Raw genomic sequence first — 15,235 nt, forward strand, 5'->3', positions numbered from 1 at the left:
AGCAGTTATGGCCACAAGTGATAATATGACAAGAGGAATATGGTGTATAATGGAGTTTTGGGGAGCGGCCCGCCAGAAAGTGTAGCTCAGTTACTGTAAGTCATAAAACATCCCCTACTGCTGGAGATGTCCAAGGAACAAAGGGTTGTAAACCTTTTGGCGGCAACTAATAAAACATGAAGCTGAAGATAAAGAAAATGGTTAATTTTCACCATGAGGTTATTACAGCAGTTCAGTTCCATAGCTCACCTGCGCTTGCTCTCAGGTGTTACAACCACACAGCAAAACACACACAGCTGGGGAGCACAGCGGCTTTCAGATATCCACAGCAAATCAAAGTTTCAATAAAATGTTGCATGCACATACAGTTTAGAACACATTAGACTATAAGTGGCGATTCTAAATCGCACTAAAACCTACTCTTTCAAATAAAGAAATAAAAATAAACGATGGGTTTTACTTGATGTTGCTGACTGTCACTAGTCGACTGGAACAAAAAAAACAAGGAGGAAAAATTGCGTCTCCTTGAAAACTCCGTGTTTTTTTTGTTACGTGTTAAATCCACGCCTTCGATCGGTAAAGTTTAAACTTACAAGCCTTCTTATTCTTGTAAGTTTAATTCGCTTAGTTTTTCGTTGGCCAACAGGGAGAATGAATGAAAGTCCACATAGGATTTCTTCTCCAGAATTGATGCTCCAGTTGCGTGATAACCGCGTCTCGGTTTCAGCTGGAAAGGCAATGGGGGTGATCTCAGAGTATGTTATATAGTGGACTGTGACATCAGAGCCATGACGCCCCCGTCCTATCAGCCGCAGTGCCCGGTGTGATTTGTAGTAGCGGACTATCCTGGGATACCAAATGGTGTTGAGTTTAGAGGTACTCGTAATTTCCCCTAAGGAGATTCAAAAGCAAACCAACTCCATGGAAAAAGTCTGAGTTTAAAAAGAAAAGCGCATAAAAAACAGAAAACCTAGTCTAGGTGATTTAGGCTGTTGAAGCCGTCTCTGCTTCCCCAGGTCCGTTACTTTGGGCACAGGTTTCAAAAGAGTGAAATAAACACAAAGTACAATCAGCTTAAGTTCGCCTCTGCGCAGAGGGAGAGATGCCCCAGCCAACACCTGCGAGCAATAACTCTGTTCTCTCTCCGCTTCCAGCTCGTTTTATTAAGTCTCCAGGGTGTGTTCAACATTTACATATATCTTATCACTTATATGTATAGCATAACAGTTCCTTATGTCCAAATAAGGAGTGCTTCCTGTTATTACTTTCAGCAAGCTCATCTTCTCCTGTCTCCTTCACTCCCATCCGCTACTCCCCTCTCCTTCACCAATTTATGACCTATATCAGCACATTCCAGTTACACACATAGATAGTTTATATTCTACAAGGCCTATAAGTGATTGTGTGTTGATGCATGTGTTTGTCTGCAGAATCATACTCAGTGAGACAACCCGAAACCTTGCTGGTGTTAACATAAAGTTGTTGACAGCTGAGAGGTGTTGTAAGGAATTCTGATTTGGATATTAAGTGCCATCAAGTCTCAGTCTAAAACTCCTGCACTCTCCGAGAGTAGGACTCAAAGTGGAAAACCAGATCAAACCTAGGTGTTTGATCTAGAAGCCTGTTATCCGGGAGATGTTAGGGGCCCGTTGAGGAATCCATTTTTCCAACAATTCCCTCCTGTTTATTATTGATTAGTTTAATATCACATTCATGTATGCACTTCCAAAAAGCTTGTTGGGTTTATGATTATTGATTGATTAATTTTGATCAATAATTATAATTACAAATCATAATCTGACAAAATCAATTTCTTAACCAAAAATCCTCATTTATGAATCGAGACCAGAGATGTTTCTGGTGTTGTAATTGTGGCTCAACGCCTCTGACAATTACAACCGTTAAATACTCCGTAATAATTAAAAACTATTGCCGGAGATGTCACTGTTTAATCGACCATTTCTGCCGAAACGTGTGGAACTTGAACCTTATTTTGACTGACACATCACTTTTTGCACACAATGAAACACTAAACGCTCTCTCTTTATCTATGTGAATATTTATTAATTTTCACCTACTCAACATGCAAAATTCTACAAACACAGGGGTAACACATCTAAATAAGCAAAATCAACAAACGGTAGTGGGTATGTATTGAGTCAACCAGCAGTTTATGGCACTACAGACGAAGGAAGAGGGGAATATGAGTGGTGGCGAGTGGTGGGGGTTGGGGCGCAGCTCCGACTGTCCTTATGGTCTTCTGATCATAAAACGTCCCCCTGACTCCTGGCATAAAGGATTGATAACTTTTGGCGGCAAGCTAGCACAGTGAGATTGAAGACAAAAGAGAAATGGAGAATTTTACCATGAGGTCGTTTTAACAGTCCAGTCTTGGCGTTCAGATAGTAAACACAAACAGCTCTAGGACCGCGGCGGATCCCGATATCACATAACACATCAAAGTTCAATAAGCAAGGTTACATGCACATATTATTCAGAACACATGAGATCCTAACCAGCGATTCTGATCGTTTCTACAACCTCTGACCCTGCCCAGGCCTTCTAATAAAGCAATAAAAGATAAAATAAAAAGGTTGGTTTTACTTGGTGTCGTCTTCTTCCTGAGCGAGGGAATTCGAGCGAGGAAAAGTGGGGTTAAGTTAATTGTGCGTCCACAATCAACTTCAGGGAAAGCGGTCAGTCTTTGTCCTTTGGTCTTCTTGACAAAAAGGAAAAATATGATCTGACCATCAAATTCGACTTGAAAATTAAACACGGTAGCGGTTCGTCTCTCCGAAACTCCGTGTCCTCAGTTACGTGTTAACTCACGTCTTCGATCGGCAAAGTGAAATCTCTGGCCTTCTTAGTCCAAAAACCTCAGTTATGAATTGTTCGTTGTCCAACGAGAGAGAATGAATGAACTCTGCACAGAGCTCTTCTCTTAAAGTGATGCGCTTCAGTCGCTAGACCGGTTTTCTAGCAGAAGGCAAGTTTTCAAACATGAGCACCTTCCTATATAGCGTCCTGTGACGTCAGACTTGGGACACCCAGTCATATCAGTCGCAATGCTCGATGGGATATGTAGGAGCGGGCTGTCTTGGGTACAAAATGGCCGATGCCATTGGAGGGGCACAGTGACGTCCAACAATGTGCAGATAATCCAATACTCAGCAAACAAGTGGTCCAACAAGCTTTATGCATACACCTCATTAAACATTAAACCATTGTTAAGTTTTGTGACTTCTCCTCCATAATGTCATCATAGTCTTGGTTCTTGTCCAGAAGCTGGTAATCCTGGGACAACATTGTATCAAAAATTCCTCCAACCATCCTGAATATCATTGCTCTATTACAGGGAATAAAGCACAGAGTGAAAAACAGAACAACAATAACACAGCGATGACAAGGGTTATGATTTTCAAAAGCAGTTGCCACCACGGTCCAGAAGTAAGCCACAAAAAAAATTCCTCGGCCGGGATAGACATCCTGCTACATACCCCTTTTAATTTCATTTAATTGGCGTATAGCATTGCTCATTGTGTGGCCATCTTTGCCGTTGGTCTCATCAGGGATGTAGGTGCAGCAGGTCTCGTTCAGGAGAGCACAAACCCCCCCAACCAAAGCTGTCAGCAGGTCCAACACCATCCTGTTCTGCAACACCACGGTTCGAAGAGCTCTGACTTCTTTGGACAGTCCTATAAGAGCTTTTGTGGTTGCATTAACAAACAGTCCCAGTCGATAATCTATAGTTTCTAATCTTATTTCCTGGTGATCTATGCTTAAATTCGTCAGGAACATCTGATCCCCACACACCGTCATGTGGCTTCACACGGATGAGTTACCTCTTACTCCTATTAAGGGAAGGTTGAACTGAAATGACATAAGTGTGATCAGTGACATAAACAGGTGCACAAATACTACTCCAACTTAGAGGCAACTGCAAATAAATGGCAGTTCCACACATCCAGTGAAATCCATCATAAGTGCCCTTTAGATCATGGACCTTTCCCCCTGGTCCAGCTTGGTGTAAAGAATAATAGTAAGTTGTGTTACACATGCGCATTGGAATAGTCTCTACTGGGATGGAACCGGTGCCCACAACACAATGAGAAAAATAGGATCCTGCAAGAATCCCCACATAGTTGGACACAGGATTTGTAAAATTAAACTGTTTAAACTCTGTAACATTACCATGCGGAAACTGGTACTGGCACCAGAAACACTATTTTTGATAAAACACTCATCTATTGGCGCTGGTACTGGTCTAGCTGTTAACACTGAAGTTCAGTACATACATAACAACCAGAAATGTTTCTGGACTTGGTTACAATTTTTCATATTGGTACCAGCTGTTTCTCATACAAGTAATTTATATCTTGTATAAACATTCCATGAAAATCTTCATTTATCCACCTCTTTAATTTCTGGAAATTATGAGATTGTGGAAATGTCTAGCATATTATTAGCACAATCAGGACACACATGATAAACAAAACTAAATGTTTCAACAACATCTTTATGGAGCTAAATTGGGGCCATAAAGTTTGTTCAACTGAAAAAAATTGAACCTGAAAATAAAAGTTTGTTCAAAAGAAAAAAATTTGAACCTGAAAAATAAAAGTTTGTTCAAAAGAAAAACATTTGGACCTGAAAAATTATTTTGAACCTCCCCCAAAGAAATGTGAAAACTGGAAAAAAAGTTTTGCAACTGAAAAAAAAAAAAACTGCTGTGAAACTGGAAAAAAAAAGTTCAAAACTACTTTTCAGATTCAAGTTTTTTTTTCAAACTTGCAGATTTTTTTTCGGCTCCAAACTTTTGGCCCTGTTTTGGCGTTGGGGCGGGGCCTCAGATCACGGGGGTGCGGAATCATGACTGACAGCTGTTATGGAAATTTTTAGTGCCTTGCTTGATTTGCTCTTTGATACTCTACAGGAAATGACAAAAGTATTAGAACCCCTCAATGTTGTTTCATTTTTCTCTTATATAGTCTTAGAGTAATGGTTTCTCAGCCTTCTGCTTGCAGCTGTGTGAGATAATATGCAACACTGTTAAGATTATGTCTAGGACAACAGGTCTCATGAGAGTTACCTTGAAAACTGTTGTAGCTTATAGGAGAACGTTTGCTTTGTCTGGGCAGAACGATTTAGCAGCACTACTGAGCGCATCTCCAATGCTGTAAAAAATCCTTCTCTCTTGCAAGATTATAATAAAGATGATTCTGAGTGACAATCATCAGTCTCTGTCTTGATAAAAACTAATTTTTCTACAACAAATGGTGATGAGGATGGGATTTCTTGATTGGGTTCTTCCGAGGACATCGGCAGGAGTGTCTGATCAACCTGGGAAGAGCTTCCCTGCCTCAAACCCTTTTAGTGTTAAGGGGTGGAGGACTTCTGACACGGTGTTCTTGGAGACTCAGCACTGGAATCCAAAAGAACCACATTTTTTTTCTTCCAGAGAAGGTGAGAAACAATGAATCTGCATAATTTAATTAATTATCATCAATATTAATTTGCTTAATAGTTTGATAATTATAACCAAAGGCCTATACATGAAATTGCAAAATATTTAAAACATAAAGCAGAAATAGGGAAAATAATAAAAGGGTTAATAATAATAATGACCTCTTAAATTTTAACTAAAAGGTTAAAACTGACTGTTTTCTACTGGGGAAAAAGGGGATCTGGGATTTTTTCCGTCTTGGAACAGGAGCGAGGCGCACGGACCTCGCTGGCGCGGTTGATGCCACTCTGCGTACGGGTGAACAGTAATTCACCAGTAGAGTCCCCTTCCTGTACGGTTGAGTGAGGCTCCCCTAACCAGTAAGTTAGGGGGAAGGCGATTAGGGTGCCAGAAAGCTCTAAACTCTTGTGGAGACGTCTGAAGGTTTTAAAGGAATATTCCCCCATTTACCAGTAAGAAAAGGGTGTGGCAAGGCTGTCAGTATGGGACAGCAGTTCAGTTCTTAGGGATTATCTCCTCCTCCTCAGGGAGAAACAATATATAGAAAAAATATGGACCACAATGCACCAAGTGCATCAATACATGGGTTAAAACGTTTGCAGCTCTACAATATTAAAAAGGACTGAGGAAGCGACAAAAGAGAAAAATAGGAAAAAGGACAATAGATGACAGGTATGTGAAAAACTAACTGACTGACTGACAATACTTCTGTACTTGTACTCGTCTTCCGCTTTATGTTTGTGCAAAATCTGAACCATGTACTAAACCTTTTCTCTGCCTCTTACACACACACACACACACACACATGGGGATTTGAGCGCTCCCTGGACATTAGACACCTGCCCTCCCCACGGCTTCACTCCACCAGAGATGCTTCTTCAGCATGACCTGAAAGGGAGAGGTCCTGCCTGTCTGCTGCAGATAACAGCGTGAGAGTTTCCACCAGAACAAAACTCAGAAGAAGTCTGGTAAAAAGCCCAAAACCCAGTGAGATGGGCAACAATCCATGCTGTTTGCCAGAGCCAGAAGAGCATTACACTGGACTCATCTTGAGAGCACATCTTATATAGGCAGAGGAGAAACAGGCTGGAGCAAAGTTTTCCCTCCCTCCTGAATAGGTTAAAGTGGACAAGGAAACAGCAAATGTCCACCAACAGGCCAGGGGAGGGCCTGGGTTTTTGGACTGATAGGGGACCGTATGCCACAACAGTCCAACTCTGGAGCGGTCAAGAAACTGAGGGGGGTAACGTACAAACACACACACATTTGCAAATATGTTTTCTGTTTTTCTGCAATGAAGAAAGCTTATTAACTGCAGTTGATGTGGTTTTGACATTGACAGACGTAACAAGAGGTTAAATGTTATTCCTGTGTTAAAGAGATTCTTTTCTAAAAGTCATAAAGTAATTGTTTTAGAGAAACAAGTTCTCTCTCATCATGGTAGATTCAGGGTCAAATATTGCTACTTAAAGCCCTTAAAAACAAAGAGGAATTTTAAACACCTCCAAAACTCAGCGGTAACCATGTGTTTTCTATTTCAGCCTCAGGACAGATCCCACGGAGGAGCATTTTAAAGTCTGACACAGTACTTCCAGTGGGATACAGCTTTGGCCACAAGCATTAACTAGAGCTTGAATGGAAGGTGCAAATTCATTGTTTTCACAGCAGCTGCTGGGAAGAGGTTAGTTTAGCTGATTTTCCCACTTTTCTGATTTTATGAAACCTGCTGACTTACACTGTACCTCATATCTGGTCCTGACAAAACTATGAAAAGCTTGGTTCTGCATTTTTCTCCTCTGGGAAAAGAAAGAAAATCTAATCACTTCTGTGTTGCATTGGAATGTAAACACAAAATTTTTCACGGTAAGTTTTGTTTCTGAAGGTAAGAAAGAATCTAATTGGACAAGTGGTACCACAAAAACTCTAATATCATGTTCTCTAAAGACTCTGCTTAGAAAGGCCTTCTTCCAGAAACTGTGGAACTATTTTCCACCACAGAACCAGATTTTTAAAGCATGCTTTTCCTTTAATCCAAAACAGATCTGTGTTGTTTTATTATAATGTCTGAAGCTCCTTATGAACTCCGGGTTAAAAGAAAATATGACGTGGGGCTAATTTAGAGCTGTGAACTAGTGATTGAAACTCCCAAATCTGTTATTGTTGATCCCAGAAATAATAAACCCTTTAGTCTGAAAATATTTAAGGTATTTAGTCCATTTTCTTTAATTTCTGCAGAAAGCTGGCATCAGTGTTTAAAGCAGTGGTCCTCAACCTGTGGTTCCTGGACGCCTGAGGCCCGTGAGCCATAGATTGTGGGTCAGTGAAGAAAATTTAAATAAATCAATAAAGGTATGCCATTTAACTGAACAGAGTACATTCAAATAAAAATTCAACCCAAAATACTACACTTATTAAATAAAAGATCTAAGGCAATGATGGGTTCTGGCTTTAAAATCTATTAATACTCAGATTAGGTTTCTACTCTGGGGAACAGATTGAGGCTGAAGGTTGTTTTGGAGCCAGGGCTAGGATTCAGGAAATTAGAACTCATAGTGACTAAAGTCCTTTATAACAGAATAAAGGCAGAAGTAATTAGGGTTCAGGATTTAAAATCCTAGGAAAGACCTTTATGGGGCATAAAGGCAGGTAAAGCCCTTTATTTTAGCGATAAATAAAGGCCCCTATTTTAACATTAAAGAGGACGAGCAGCTCAAACTCCAGTCTCATCCCCAGGGAGAAATGTTTGATTTCATGACAACTTGGATGAGTTGGAAAATGTTCAACTAAAGGTTTCATTTTTGGGGACTTATAGGGTAAAAGAATAATTAAATCCTTCACTACCTAGGAGTACCAAACAAATTTCAAATTAGCACAATAGATTTCAAGTTACCAATATTTCAAATGATGGAACATTTTCTAGCATTTGAATTATAACAGAGGGGTCCTGAGAATAATTTTCTTCCCCAACTTTCAAAACTTTAATAACCCTGATTTAAAGAAAATTATGTCCAATTATGTCTTTTGAAGTGCTATAATGAAATAAAATCTAGTTGGGGGTTAAACTTAATTGTTCATTTTTCTGTTTAAGTTTTAACACTGCAGTGTTTGTTTAGTGTCTGGGTAGAACCATAAAATGTCAATGTCGGCCTAAAAATAATTGTCTGCATTTAACCTGAGCAGAGAAATTCTGAAATACAGCTGTGATCAAATTAAACTTAAGAAAAAGAGAAATTGAACAGCAACTCTGCTGTCATTACAATGTTTAAAGTATGAAGAATTAGCAAAGAGTCTCAGCAGCAAAGAATTTGGGTTCTGTCATAATGTTAACTGCCGACCTGACCCACATGCAGAGAACAACCAGAGACAGATGAGATTAGTGAATGTTTATTTAAACAAATGATCCTGGGAACGGGAAACAAGACTGGAACCGTCTGGCTGCGGGAGAAGAGCAGAGTTACAAACTGGACCTCAGAAAACGCACCAGAACTGATTCTGCAGCTTACAGGTAAGCGCAGGGAAACCCGCCGGGGGGAATGGTCATAGATCCAGTGATGTAAGAGAGAGTGGCTCGCCTTGACCGCCGTGTTCGTTGAGATGGGGCCGACAGAAGGTGCTGGGAGGGCGGACAGGATTCGCTTCGCTGGTGGCTCACAGAAGAGTCAGCCTGAAGGTTCAATTCGAGACTTGGTTCAGACCGATTCTTTAAATCTCTGGTCAACTCCGTCGGATCTAGAGGTAAGGCACCTGGAAATGTCAGGACAGGCAAAATCAGCGCAGAAAATTTCAGAAATAACTTTCCAACTACGAGAGTAGATTTGAGGGGAGGCCAGTAACTGTACCGCAAGGGCAAAACGCCCAGGCAACGAAATACAGGCGCGGCCTCTTCATATACTGCCCAGTTGATAAACCTGATGAGCTGCACCTGTCCCTTCTCCAGCACCTCCAGGCAACGGTACCTGGCGGTAAAATGGTTATCTGCAGGCAGACACACCACGGATTCTGACAGATTCATATAAGAGAAGACTGCTGCTGTGCTTCTAAATTATTTGAGATCTCTTTGAATTGTGTGCACTTATCTTTAAACAGGATCCTGAGGATTACCAATCAAAGCATCTGGAGATATGCTAAGAAAAACATTTTTGAAAAGAAATTGTTGAAAATTTCTTTAAATTCCTGCAGCTTCATTAAGTCACTGAGTAGATTTGTCATTAAAACAGTTATGAAATTTGATATTTACAATTTGATCAAGAAAAAACAACTACATTTTGTCCAACTGTGTCTATGTCTGTGAAGTTTGTCTTTGTTTCATTGGAATGATGTTCATTGTTCATATGTTGCATGCTTTATTAATTCATGTTTAGAATAATGTTTTCTAACCCAGACTGATTAAAACCTTCAGTTTTCAGGAAAGCTTCTTAACTCCTAAGAAGCAGCGTGTTTTTGATGTAAGTTGATGTTAACAGTTCTGCAGTCTAAGGTCCACTAAGATGGGTTGGAAGGACAGAACCGTGGGGACTGCCCACAGCCCACCTATAGACAGCCTATCAGAGGTTGGTTCCGCCTGGCTCCGCCCACCTACCAGGTTTGAATACACCTTAACTTCCATGGAAACGCTGACCCCTCCCTTCCTGAGTTCAACACTGTTTGAAAGAAAAGTGAGAATAATAAAGGGGGCTTGTTGTGACAACTGCGTTAAAATGCATGTTTATAAAATGACTGAGTGAGGATAAAGCATGAAATTTAGATTTATGTGTTTTATAATTAAAATGTTAATGAAATTGTTTAAACTTCTTCAAATAATTTGTTTTGCTTGCAGAATCATTGGGGATTTAATGGACTGAAAACTTTATTCCGGTGCCAATAAATTAAACTAGCTGAAAGTTCAAGATATGCCACGAATAAGGAATATATTTTGATAACAAACCTGAGTCATGATCCTATATTATAATTAATGATTAGGATCAATTGGTAGGATTTATGCATTAAACCTGCATGATTTAAATTTACTCATCTTAAACCAAGACAAATCAAGATGATGTGACTCATTTATAATTGAAACATTAAAATGAACTTCATAACATTTAATGTTTTATTGTTAAAACTGAGGTGACTGCAAATAGAAATAACCAGGTTGTTTTCTCCAAAATTTATTTAGGTAAATTCACAGTGGTGAACTCTGAGAACAATTTAATTAACATTAATTCATTTGAAATACATGATGATAAATTAATTCACTCTTTATTAATAATTCTAATGATGTAAATGGCTAAAACATAGAGCTAACAAAAGCTATAAATATTTTTAAATACATCAATCCTATGTGGTTCTAACTAGGTTAAAATTATATGCATGACTTCAAATGAAATTTAAAGGAAAATGCCACATTACCTACACAAACTGAAGCTAACACAACTATAAAATAAACAGTCTAATAGGGAAAATAGACCTCTATATTAATGTACAAAATGAACCTTTTGAGGAGCAATCTATTAGCAAGAAGGAAATAGATTCTTAATTTCTTTAAATTATATTTAATGTGGTCTTGGTTGCTAAAACATTTTTTTTCAATCATTAAAAGACAAAAGACAAATGCTAAATTGACTAATGCGTACAAAGAGGGGATGTCAGTCTTAATAAAAAAAACTTAGTGACATTGTGAGAGAAGATCACACTTTGTGTTTTGTCTATAAAACTGGTGCCCAGCTCCCCAAGGCCTCATCCTGAGAACCTGTCTGAATGTACAGGGTTAATTCCTCTAAATTAGTCAAAAGATTAATTCTCCTTTGCTGGATATTTTGATGAAGATCCATGCAATTATTAAAGTAATTTCTGCTTAATGGAAAAGGTAAAAATACAAACAAAATTATTTGAACCTTCAGTAACTGAACCAACTGTTGGAAATAAAGGAGTTCAGACTGCAGCAGATCTAAAGTTTGACATTGCCAAGTGATACAGTGGATAAAATACAGACTCAGAATGGACCAGTCTTACTTATCAAAGTAAATATCCATATTTGAAGATTTTTGAGCATTAATATGATGCAAACTGAGTTAAGCACCTGGGGTAATAATGAACCACTGCATTTGAATTTCATGCAAAATAAGGGTAGTCATAAGTTTCATTTTGTTTTGGTGCAATGAAAACACAGAATAATTTATTTATTCTAGAACTGTTGAAGGCCACTGAAAACAGCTATTACTGTAGACGCTTGTCTGCAACCGTATATCGAGCCTTCTCTCCAGGTGGAGCTGTCTGCCATTAGCAGGATGCAGTCAGATTACACCAACTGCAGCAAGGGTTATTGGACCAGCCAAGGAAGAGACATTGAAGGTCCAAACGCAAACAGAGTCCATTCCAACGTGCTGCTGGTGGCTCGAACAGTGGCTGCTTACAGCAGACTGCTTCCTAATCCACCAGACGACTCCACTCCTGAGGGACGTCAACCCAAGCCAACGGGCTGGAGCACTAGGCCTGCCTCAACCATCACAGGATGTAAAGAAAGGAGATCACCCCATGAAGGACAACGGCCCACGGCTCACTGGAGAGTGATTGAAGAGGTGGGTGAAGAACACTCTTTTTACAATGGGCATAATAATCCCTTGGGCTGTGCAACGTTTGCTTTAAATAAGATCACGGATGAGAAGAAGATGTCTTTTATCTACCTCAAGTCTCCCAAATTGAAGATGTACAGATGATGGGACTTTTTGCATGTTTGTTCTCTGTCTTCATCATTGTTATATTATTATGTTGGTTTAGTCTTTCCATGTTTTTTAATCAAAGCTTATCAGGTCTGACAGAGCTGTCTCTACATCAGAACAACAGAGACAGGTAACCGTAAAGGTAACCCTAAGAATACCACAGAGGCAGGAAGGATAGACCTCTGTGACGTGGTACCCCACAGAGGTTATGACAGTTGGGTTCAGAATGCAGATGTGTACATTTGTGTCCGCACACCTGGGAGGCTAGCAATTGGAAAATGGTGTCCGGACTGGACTTATGTGTACTGGAATTCAAATCCAAAAGGTTATGTCAACCCAACTCTAACAATATTCCACAGGGCCTGTGGCAACACATCAATTTGATTAGAGACAAGTCCACCCAATGAGCTGACACCACTAGATATAATCCACTGGTAATAACTGTCAGATAAATGTGGAAGAATCCATGGCCTACAGTTAATCATGCAGAACTTAATGAACTTGTTTTGGTTTTAGGAGCTGATGTCTCTGGAAGAGACCCACTGGGATTGTTTCGAATTCAGTTTGTGGATCATCCTAAACCTCCTGATGAAGTTTTAAATATTACTGGTGTAAGCACTTCTCCTAGCCCAACCACACCTCCTCAAGCATTGGTCACTTACTTAAATGTCTCATCACCTGAAGTAATATTGCAGGTTGAAACTGGATTTTCTGACAAAAACACCTGGTTAGAATGGATAACATTTACTGCTAAAACATGACAGAGTGTATTGCCTGTTCTTCAGCAAGACCACAACTTTTCACTACTCCTGCTCTCCCAGGTGGTGTTCCAGATGAGTATAAGTTAGCCAATCCTATTGTCAATGGGTTTGAATCAATATTTCTTTGGATTACTCCTAACAAAAACGTTGATCGCATTAAAGCAAACATCACCAGAGGTGTAATGCTTGGCGTAACTGACCAATTATCCTCCAGTTCTCTTATGTCTTGGCAAACCAGAATGGCTTTAGACATGTCGTTGGCTGAAAAGGGAGGTGTTTGTGCCATGTTTCGTCCTTTATGTTGTACTTTTATTCCACATAACAGGTCCTGATGGTTCAGTAACCAGAGCTCCGGATGAATTATGTACCCTGGCTCCCTGGTACCCTGACTCTGGTGCTGATTCTTTGTCTGATTGGTTTACTGCTACCTTTGGTAAATGGAAAGTTTTTATCATTGCAGGTATGACTTCTTTTGCCACCTTCGCAGGAATCCTCATTTGCTGTGTCCTGCCTGCGTACTCTAATTAATAGATTAATTACCTCTAGGTCATATCAGATGCCCCTCCTCACAGGTGAAGGGGAACCCTTGGATTGCTCTGATGAGTCTGAAAGTGACTCTCATGATGATGTTTTTTTTTATAAGTTTTATCAATGGTCAATTTCCATCGGTTCACATAATCGTCTTAATTCTAATGATGTAGATGTGTACCGAACACACACAGGGTACATGATAACTCATGATTTCATTTTGCTAGCATATTGGTTTTCTTCATTTAAATTTTTTAGTTTTTGAATTCTTTATATTATTTGTGTATTCATTTTATCTGATCATTCCTTAGAAGGTTGTTGATTGAAGAGATGTTTTTGTTTCCATCAAAATGATAAATGGATTGTTATGGAAATTTTTAGTGCCTTGCTTGATTTGCTCTTTGATACTCTACAGGAAATGACAAAAGTATTAGAACCCCTCAGTGTTGTTTCATTCTTCTCTTCTATAGTCTTAGAGTAATGGTTTCTCAGCCTTCTGCTTGCAGCTGTGTGAGATAATATGCCACACTGTTAAGATTATGTCTAGGACAACAGGTCTCATGAGAGTCACCTTGAAAACTGTTGTAGGTTATAGGAGAACTTTTGCTTTGTCTGGGCAGAACGATTTAGCAGCACTACTGAGCGCATCTCCAATGCTGTAAAAAATCCTTCTCTCTTGCAAGATTATAATAAAGCTGATTCTGAGTGACAATCATCAGTCTCTGTCTTGATAAAAACACATTTTTCTACAACACAGCGGCTGAACAACATATTCCCAGCTGTTGCATACAGGGACCGTGGGGACTGGAATTATCTGTAATACATCATCGATATTCTATAAATATGTGATTGGTTTTAAAAGATAACATGCTTCACCAATAGAAGCAACTTACGTGAATACACGACGCGCATGTCAGAGAAGACAATAGGATATTGACAGATTTGCACAGAATTTTAAGTCCGTGTTGGAGATTTCCCATGCTCTCAACGTAAAGCAAAATAACCGCTAGACTAAGCGACGGTATGAAACCAAATGCAAAACGAACATATATATATACCGTATTTTCCGCACTATAAGGCGCACCGGATTATAAGGCGCACCTTCAATGAATGGCCTATTTTAGAACTGTTTTCATATATAGGGCGCACCGGATTATAAGGCGCATAGAATAGAAGCTACTGCAGTCAAACGTTTGACTGGGGTTGCGTTATGCATCCACTAGATGGAGCTAAAGAGAATGTCAACAAAACAGTCAGATAAGTCAGTCAGTCAAACTTTATTAATACACTACAAACCAGCGTTCTGATAACTCCATTCACTCTCATGGTAAGGTCTCCTCTACATAGAATTCTATTGAATAGAGCCAACCGCACGGTAGGAATGCATTGGAGTCTATGAAGTTGAAGTTGAAATCAAACGTTAGTTAAAACGTGAAAGGGAACTTTTCCCTGATTCAGTAAACACGTAAAAGAAACAGTTTGATGCACTAAATCAAAGGTTAGTACTGTTAACCTTTCCTGTTTGTGTCCCCTGACCGTAGTCTGATGACACAGGGGAGACGCTTTCTCCAGGGCCGAAATTACTAGTTTCCTCGGGGTTAACTCCCTCACTCATACGTTGCTGAGTTGAGCATGAAGAAACAGCATCAAAACACTGAGTTGTTGACGAGATTCGGGGTTCTTTTTAATGACTTTGCAGCACGTAAAAACACAGGGCTTACAGACTCATACACCGCTGCTCCAGTCGCCGTCTCTACCCACCCCACACACACAATAATACCGAC

Source organism: Girardinichthys multiradiatus, chromosome 8, assembly GCF_021462225.1.
Source record: "Girardinichthys multiradiatus isolate DD_20200921_A chromosome 8, DD_fGirMul_XY1, whole genome shotgun sequence".
In the NCBI taxonomy this organism is placed as follows: Eukaryota; Metazoa; Chordata; class Actinopteri; order Cyprinodontiformes; family Goodeidae; genus Girardinichthys; species Girardinichthys multiradiatus.